Below are 7,701 nucleotides of genomic sequence, written 5' to 3' on the forward strand. Positions count from 1 at the left end.
ACACCTACAACAATCTAGAGAAGACTCGCTAGTGCACACGTACGCAAATCAAACTAGAAGGAAACAAGTGGTAACTAGTAACCTAGTTGAAAGGTTTAACTATTGCGAAGTAAAGTAACAGTAATTTAGCTAACACCAAAAGGAAAACATTAAAACAGGAGGTACCAACTCCCGATAACAAAACCTGTGGCTGATTTGCTATACTCGATGCAGTTGTACGCTCACGCACCACTTCCTACCGCCCTTTGCTGACACTCGCCCAGGTTGCTCTCCTTTGCGAGTGCTCGTGCGCCCAACTTGTCTCCGATACTCTGAGAATTCCTGAAAACACAGAAAATACCACGACCCAAAAACCAGAAGGAGCTATCACCGCTACCACTGGTATTGCCCCAACAATATAAAATGTACCAAGAAAGGAGAAGAAGAAAACTAAGATACTAACATCAGGATTTCACAGATTGTAGAGCAAAAGAAAGGGAGTAGAACAATATCAAAATCGAAACCAGCACAATCTGCTCAATTATTTAAAATATAGTAAAAGTATGCATATAACAAGCACAAATACAATCTGATCAAGAAAATCAATCTAATTGACCTGACTTAGCTTCCGACGATTAGCAAAATCAAGCCAAAATTTCGATTGCGCAGTAGATCAGTGAATCCAGAGAGCTCGATAAAATTCACTGTAAACTCAATTAAAAACTTGATGAACCAATAGATCGAAGAAACAAAAGAGCCTAACAAAATCACTGTAAAGTCAGGACTCTACCAACAAAATCCTGTGTACAGATACAGCAAGAATATAAAACTAGCCGTTAATTCAGAAAACGAAAAAGATAAAAAGCTAATCTCAGTAATAAAAACAGAGAAGATATAATCTTTTTAGATTATGCACGATTCTTGAAATGTTGATTTACTTTACCTTTGAGTTGGCGTAATCTGAAAGTTGTTTTTCAAAAGGGGCTGGATTTCCAACAAAGCTCGATTTTGAGATCCAACCTTTGCTTTGACAAAATACAGATCTTCGTAATATGACAAATAATTATGACAAAAAATTATGATAGAAACCTGAAAATATTAGGGGAAAATAAGCACGAGAAGCCCTTAAACAATCATTCAAGTGCAACAAGGGTTTTTGTTTCACAACTTCAAATCCATTAAGATTTAGAGTGCAACACTAAAAATCCGTACCAAAATTATATTTAGTTCTAAGTAAAGAAATTAAACACAAAAAAGTAATAGTAAAGAGAGATTAATCAAAGTGGGTTTGACAAAATCAGCACATACAAGTATGGAAGCAGAGTTATCGATTTTCGTAAAGGAATAAAAGGTGCAGACAAATCGATGGCGGCACTTGACTGGGTGTTGCAGAGGAAGTGTCGCCGATTCCAAAGAGAGACAAACACACATAAATGCATGTAGAATATAAATGTTTCAGTCTTATTTGCTTGGTGCAAATATTGGATGCAAATTTTTCAAAAATGATGAATAAATGGTGGCACTCCAAAAAGAAGAAGAAGAAGAAGAATGAAAATAAAAAGTGCAGAACATACCTGTTGAAAGTTGATGTTGTACTGTTGAAGAAGAAGAAGAAGAGGAACCCTAGTTTGCTTGAACAAATCGCTGCTTGAAGTGAGGAAGAAATCGCTGGTTTGAAGAACCCTAGTTTGTTGCTGAAGAAGTCGAAAAAGTGCTAAAACAGAAACAACGATTTGGGTCTTTTAATTGAAAAAAGACTTTGGGTCTTTTAATTGAAAAAAGACTTTGGGTCTTTTAATTGAAAAAACGTCCGCTTCGATCACTTCTATGCACTTCACCGCTTCTCTCTTTTTAGAGAGAAGCGGTCGCTTATGCATACCTGAGCCGCTTTTAATGGCAGTAGCGATGCCCCTTCCGTTCCGCTTCGCTTCTCGCTTAAAGCGAGGAATCACCCACTTTTTTTAACACTGTCTCAGGCAACTAATTTATTCACAGGATAAACATATAGTAGTTGATAAGAAACCTGCAAGTGATGTTAGCAATGACAGAGTCGGCTGTTATCTACCGTTCTGCAGCAATTTTGCTTGCCACAAGATCAGGCCATGAAGTTCCAGCAGCTAGCGCCGTGAATGCAATGACATAAGCAGAGGCGGATGTAGTGTACTACTTACGGGTTCAACTGAACCCATAACTTTCGACGTTGAGTAAAAATTTGTATGTAAAAATTCATTAAAATTGCAAAAATAGTAGATATGAACCCATAATTTTAAAAATAATAGTATTTATGAACGTGCGTTGCACGTTAATAATGGCACGTGTAGCTTTACAGTTTCTGCTTTGGTCAATTTTGGATCTATTGATCGTACTGACAGAAATCACCTCCCAAACTATTACTTTTCTACCAAGCGGTTCATCAATATCCAATATATCTCTAAAACTCTGGGCGATTGTTTCGATCGTCTGACGATTAGCCAAAAACACTTCATCACATATTATCACTTTTGCTTTTCTTATAAATTTAGTACTATTGATCTGATTTTATATATTTGTGATGGTTATTTCAGTTATTTGAAGAGGTATATCAAATCTAAAGTGAGTTGTACGACCTCATAATAAAATTATTGCTGGTACACTACTTGTTCTAATTACTAACAATATCATGCCTCTTGATTTGACATTTGCAAGTAATGCATGACATAGGAATATTATATCGATTCCGCCGAAGGCATCTACAAAGAATAATCGTGCTATACCAGGATTAATTTTTTATAATATAGTCTTGAAAGCTTATTCCTGTTCAGAATTTAGCTTTGATTGTGCTTCCTCAAATACTTGTATGGACCTTTGTAATATTATATGTTTTTTCAATTTCAAAAAAATAAATTTACTCATATGATGAATTTTAACAAATAATTTAATTGGATTCTCTTGCTAAATAATTAATTGAAAGTTTTAATTATTTGATTTTATTTTCTGTTGATTTATGTTCTTAATATTAGTTAATCTCATATTTGAATATTTAACCGTGATTATAATTTGATCCACCATAAATTTTATTTTCAAAGAGTAAAAAGATCGATGACATTCCACTTTTAGATCTTTATGTTTACAAAATCATTAGTGGTATTGGCTCTTACCAACGTTTTTCTTTCTTTTCTCACACATTTATATTCTTAAAAAAATTTCTTAGTTGTTCTATAATAACTTGGTCTATTTTTCTATATTACACAAAAAATTAATAACAAAAAAAAATTATTTGAGTAGGAAAGCAGTTCAAATATAATATAATAATATATTATCGTATGTATTTTTTCCTCAATTTCAGCGCTTTAGGCAGTCCGTTTAGCATTACGTTTTTTTCGGTATTGAATATTATAAAGTGGTAATGTATTACCAATATGGAGAATTCTTATGAAATTGATTTTATTAAAACTTCCTACATATTTTTAATAAGATTTTAATAGACAAGCTTGTATTAATTTTAAAATCTTAAATATTAAAAAATTAACATATAAGTTATTGTAGTCCAAAAAAATAAGTTAGTACAGCTATGCCCTTTCCCTATGAGTTCTTCTGTTTAATATTTTTGGGGTATTTCGATCTATCAATATTATATTCGTACTTTTATAATATATTGTACGTGATGAATATTGTCCAAGACTATATAAGAAGACAACAATACATTCCCTCTACTAATGTAGGACACTTAACACCCACCGCACTCCCAGAAGTGGACATTTGGTGTGTGGACAATATAACATAGGACCCAACATTGGGTAAGAAAATGAAGCTTGGGGCTAACTCAACCCCCAAAATAAGCTCATTAGACGAGGATCCCCCAAGACCAGGAGACAACAACTCATTTCCTCTACCCATGTGAAATTCTTAACATTGCGCAAAAACCTAAAAATATCACCATTTCTTATGGAACAACAGTTTGCTCTTGTTCCCTTTAAACACTCCTCAACCACCGTCATCGTTTTTTAATGCCTGTTGTGCAGAATTTATATATGATCTCCAGAGTTTCTCTTAACATCTAATTGCCAAGAATAATGTCGAACATCCAATCTTTCTAAAAGTTACCTGTCCAATCTCCTGAATGAGTAGAGAAAATATCAACCATTCTTCGATTCTCTTCTTCACCAAGTTGAACTATTTCAGAGCATTGATCACGAAGAGGTTGGTATACAGCTTCCTCAGCAGGCACCCACTCCTCTGGTCTCTCACCTTTCGCTCTGAAATATGCAGAAAACATCAAAGTGCAGAATTTAGGGCATTTATCCATGCAAAACTAAGATGAAACAAACATGAAAAGGGAATAAGGAACAACTTAATGATAACAAACGAAAAAACATACAGAGGAAGGGATATATAGGGCCAACGCTTGTAGGCATGTAGTAGCAAGAGGCCAAATTGCAACACTGTTAAAATAGAGTTACAACCTTTGGAGTCCACACCTACAAAATCAATAATGTTCAACGACATGATGTTATTACATGATTCCTAATTTTTCTGTCAAGAAGTGCAGGAGGATTAAGACATGATACCATTTCACTATTAGACCATCGACATTTCGATGTTAAGAAGCAAACAGGATAATGGAGAATGACTTTCCAAAGTTTAAATACAAAATGTAGATAACCTCTAAAATAATGTAAAGCCAGATAAAGACCAAAATAGCTCTACAATCCAAACTCCAATGTCTTCAATCCTCTTCAACTCTCCAGCTTTAGGAACCACCACACAAACAGCATGTATCGGGAACAGATCAAAAGCAGCTAGCAGAGCCAATAAGGGTTCCTGGACCCAAACCTATTAGCCGAGTCAAAAACACAATGTATTATTAGCAAGATAGCAATGGTCAGAAGAGATTCAGTCAATTTCTGGAAACCAGAAAGGGATATAATCATGAAATTATCTCAACAGACTAATCAGATGGTCAACTATTTCAGCAACACATGTTAGCTTCCTTTAAAAGAAAGGTGGAAGAGTGTAGGGACACCTTTCGAGCATGTTCTTCAATATCCGAAAAGCAAGTTCACAGTGGGTTTTATCAGGACCAGAGATTTGGACAAGCTAAGGGAAACTAGAGATGGCTAAAACTTCTCAATATAATGCGGTCGGATAGAGCATATAAGTTTGCATACAAGAAAGATGCAGCACTTAGTGACACTGAAATGTATGCGGTGCAACCTTTAGAGAAATGAAACAAGTCGTAATCTGCAAAGGAAAAGAGAGTTTTTGAATGGGAAGTTGGGAAAATATAACAAGTGCAAAGTAGGATATCATGAAGGAAAAAGGAGACCAAATTCAATAGAGAGAGATATCCATTTGATATACATGCTAAAACATCCAGATATTCGGCGAAAGCAGTAAACTCAAACTTTTAGGGGAAAAGAAAGAGAATAACTTTGCATAACAATCTTACAATTGGCTCTTATACCTGGAGATTATATGCATAAAACCAACATAGTGAGACATCCCTTTCAGTGAGTTAATACTCCCTCCTTCCCAATTTATAGTATTTAAATAGTTTGGAAGAGAACATCAAAGAAATTAGTTAGTTTTATATTAAAAAACATCATATGAAAAACTTAAGTTTAATCAATTAAGTGATCTATTTATTCAAACTTGTAAAAGCTCTTCAGTATGATACTATTAGTAGAATAGTGTCAAACATTTCGGAAAGTCCCAAAATGCAAAAGTGCCATATAAATTGCAGAGGGAATGACAATGTCCAGTTTCAAATGCGTTGGTTCTTACTTGGAAAAAAAGAAGTAACCAACAACTTGTTAGGTATTTGTCCTGATTTTCTTACCATATTTGGTTTTCATGTCTCTTGAAGGAAAGAACAACATATTTTCCATAATTGAGTTTTACTTTTCCTAGAAGGAAATTATAATCTCTCATATTTGGCTAGTCCATTTTCTTGGAGGAAAAGGTTTGAACTTCTATAAATTGGGATCCTTCCTTCTCGTTTAGTAGCATCCACAATGCAGCCATTAGGGGTTTGAGAGTCTTGTTTAGGGGGATAACTTTTCAGGACAAGTGTTACTGTGTCACTTGTGTTTGCCTCTTTGTGAGGTTATTTTCTCAATATTTTGTACTCTCTTTTATATAGTGTGAATTGCTCATCTCCGCCTGTGGACATAGGTCAAATGACCAAAGCACGTTAAATATTTGTGTCTCTTTTGGTAGATTTCTCTTTTGTTGTCTGATTTATTATCGTTCAAGGTTTGCTTGACTAACATATGACACCTTATTATTTCGATCCTTACAAAAATCTCGGTTTTACATCAATATTATGAACGAGAAAACAAAACATTTTGTGCATAGAAACAGAACTCAGAACATACCTCCAGCATATAAGTTTCCAATGTTTCGTATTGCGTCAATTATAGCTAAGGAGATATGCGGAAAGCTAGTCCCAAATGCCAGCAGAGTGATATCTGCAATTGTGTAATTCCACACCTTTTCATTACTAACTATTTTCTTGTTTGTGCAAGGATCTATCTCCACCACCACCACAGCCCGAGTATGCTTAACAACATTTTCCATGGACAGGAAAAATCGAGCAGTTATAGCTGACAATCCAATAAAACAGTAGGCAAGACCCGTAAAATACAAGAAGACTCGAACACCATCGCCAAGAGAAGTTTCATTATGGAAAAGTAAATAGGCACCACACTTCTCATGCCCAAGGGTATTTGAAAATCCATGTCTGAGCTCAGTGGTATAGTTACTAAGAGAGGTCATTTTTTAAGATTCTTAACAGAAATTTGATGTTTAAAGTTCAAGCCAGGGAACAGATATTCCTCCTAACAGAAGCAAGAGACCTGTCAATATGCAACAGTTATTTATCAGGTATTAATTAGAAGATTTCAGGTGACAGAAGAACTGAATACAAAAATTAACTACAAGAGGAATGCCCAATTACCATAAACATTTTTCATAAAAAGAGTAGAATTTTAAGTTTTTACAAATAATCGAACTGTTAAAGAAAGTTCTGCTAGATCAGAAGGGAATTAATTTCTATGGACAGCAGTAAATAAGATCCACTGCCTAACATAATTAGCTTGTCATCAGACCTGACTCCGGAAACCAAAAAGGAAAGTATTTTCTTCATAACATCAAATGCAATCATCAATCAGTCAATTATGCATCAATTTCAAGCAAAATTGGGATTGGCTATATAAATTCTGTTATATTTTCCACTCTATCTAGGCCAATTGCCAGCACAACCTGACGCATTCACTACTATAAAGATTAATTATAATTTGACTATTTTTACACTGGCCATCAACCAACGCAACATAGGTGTTAGATCTGGTTTTGAGACAGGTTATACACAGCTCACATAGGTAAGTTTCACATTATAGTTATTTAGCATCAAATGTGATTGGGAGAACTTAGAGAAACAGGAGCCATGGCCTTAACACTGTGCATTCCTACACTAAAACCCTAATAGAGATGACCATGTCATTGACACACAGCTTATACATGAAACTTGACCTCCAACATGGAGAAAAGAATGAAATTAGAAGACTAACTAATCACAAAACCGATAAACAAAGTCCAACATCATAAGCCAAGCAATAACCGGTCACAAATAGTCATATGACGTTTTTTCACTAAAGTCATATAACTTTGTTTTTTCACACAAAAGTCATATAACTATGACTTTTTTTTACAAAAGTTACAACTTTATTTTTCACAGAAAAA

At 34.6% G+C, this 7,701-nt stretch overlaps 1 pseudogene; it reads right to left on the reverse strand.

The window, feature by feature from the left end:
- Positions 1–3,930: 3,930 nt before the first annotated feature.
- LOC104211145 (magnesium/proton exchanger-like) lies at positions 3,931–6,735 on the reverse strand (annotated as a pseudogene).
- Positions 6,736–7,701: the final 966 nt, after the last annotated feature.

The sequence above is a fragment of the Nicotiana sylvestris genome, chromosome 9 (genome assembly GCF_000393655.2).
Source record: "Nicotiana sylvestris chromosome 9, ASM39365v2, whole genome shotgun sequence".
Taxonomy (NCBI): Eukaryota; Viridiplantae; Streptophyta; class Magnoliopsida; order Solanales; family Solanaceae; genus Nicotiana; species Nicotiana sylvestris.